Consider the following 2,242-nt stretch of genomic DNA (forward strand, 5'->3'; position numbering starts at 1 on the left):
AACCGTTGTCAGATCCCAGCCTATTCTGCTATTTTTGTCTGTCATAATCTCTGTGGACTACGTCATTGACGCGTCATTGAATTTGACTACAACGTTGTATCACACTGATAGTATTGATTTCAGTGTCACTGTGTGTAGGTCGGATCTCTATATGTACAAAGAGCTATAATTGTTATTGGTTACATTGTGACCCATACATTGTGCCACAGGCCAATATATTTTTATTATTTGAAATAAGATTCATATTGATCTCTGTATCATCTGAGATTTTCTACTTTTTTATGATAATTAGCTACTTCTATAAAATCAGACAATGTATCATGGTGACAGGACCGAACGATGATCTCACTTCCCCTGTGGTAGCCGAATACAGACAGGTTTGCGAACATACTGTTTCTTTTAGGTACTTAACGGATGACAAAGGTCGAAAGGAATAGAAGAGGCAGAATGGAAATGGGAATGGAAGTAGGGCTTGAATTCGTGCCTGAATTACACATGATGGGTCATGATGCTTGCATCACCAAGTCCAAAGTCAAAGACGATATGAACAAAAATAAAGAATGTATTGTTTGGTAAACCATTGTCCGTTTGTAGAGTCATTTGTTCAACGTGCCCGATAACTTATTTCATAATTTCATAATTTCATAATTAAGGCAACTTTTTGCCCAAGTTTTTTTTCGCACGCTCGCATCAGTTTCGGGGTGCCCAGGGGATGTCATCCCGATTCCGTGTGATCAGATCAGTATCATGTGGCCTTGAAATAGGTCTAGACAACGAACACCGTTTGATAAATCATGTGTATGAATTGATTGCTAAAAAGAAGGAAAGCAAGATAAAAGGGCAAGGGTAAAGTTAATACACTTATACAACATACATTTGTTCTGTACTCCAAAGGAAACTTGATATTGGCCTCGGACTAGTATATATGAATTATGATACATGAAACTTGAAAGGCTAGGTGGCATGTCTGTTAGGTTACGGTTCAAAGTCAGGCTCGCATTATCCCGTCGGTTTGTCTGATTTTTGACATCTCCATTTGACAGCTCCATTTCGACAAGAAAATAAAACGACATGACAACTGACAGCAAGTACTCGTCCAAACACACACATATGCTTTGAGACCGTCGGAATGCAGGGGTAGACTCCCACTGCCCTGTAAATGGTACTATCCCGAGTTGCTTTGCGCGCAGGGAGGGTAAGATAGCACGCACCCCCCATCTGGTGTCACTCTGTGGTCGCGGGTAGGATAAAGGGGACCGAACCATTGCGCATCCCGGGGAATCGGTAGGGGAGACGCATGTCAAGTTTAAAAAAAAAAATCCCCGCGCAACGACCCAGTCATTTTGCCTCTGTTTGGGCGCTATTGGCCTTTCGCGGCCCCAGTACAACTCTCATATCTTAACCCGAGCAGAGAGCAAAGTGACGAGGGATTTGGTACTGTCCAATGAATAGTTTTCCCATGATGCTTTGACCAAAACACTCTGACGTAATCATCATGGCGGCCACAGACTCAAACTCTGACAGTTCCTCTTCCAGCAACGTTTTAGTCGACAAGCAACAGCTCGAGGCTGGCTCCTCCTCAGACAGTTCCGACGACCTCTCCGCCCCTGTACAGAAGTGCCCATTATGTTGTAGCAGAACTAAGCGGTTTACTTGTAAATCGTGTGTGAATGACGGTAATTTTAGCAGGCCCGACTGTTCCGACTCACCAGCTAGGTAGGTTCGCTTTCTGTTGGGTACTTTCAAGTAGCTGCTCGATTTGTTAAAAGCAGACTTAAGATGCGCTACTTCACAAACCGATAATCCTTTGCAAATGTAAAACGACTGACAGCTTCCATCAAAATTATCAGTTAGTCACGTTTACGTTATACCCCCGAAAGTGGAATCGTCCCGAATGTCTTGTCTTTTGTTCATATACTAAGTAATTTTGATCCCATTATATTTATCAGAAGTTGTGCCGCAGTCCTTCAGATATGGTTATGTTGCCAAATTACACGGAACCTCTATACTTTCCCAGAGGCAAAGGGGCCTATGACTTTCGTATACCTTTGAACTATTATGGTATAAATGCAGCATCAGTGCTGCACAATATTTATCATAAATTATAATCAATTTCATCATATGCTACATTTTTGTAGGGTAACCCCCCATAGGGGTTATATCTGGATGTTGGGCAGGTACATGCAGGAGGGATAAGGTTGCAGAGGATTTACTCAGGGAAATAGTAACACGATATGATAAA

Source organism: Branchiostoma belcheri, unplaced genomic scaffold (genome assembly GCF_001625305.1).
Source record: "Branchiostoma belcheri isolate BF01 breed outbred unplaced genomic scaffold, Haploidv18h27 scaffold24, whole genome shotgun sequence".
NCBI classification, from domain to species: domain Eukaryota; kingdom Metazoa; phylum Chordata; class Leptocardii; order Amphioxiformes; family Branchiostomatidae; genus Branchiostoma; species Branchiostoma belcheri.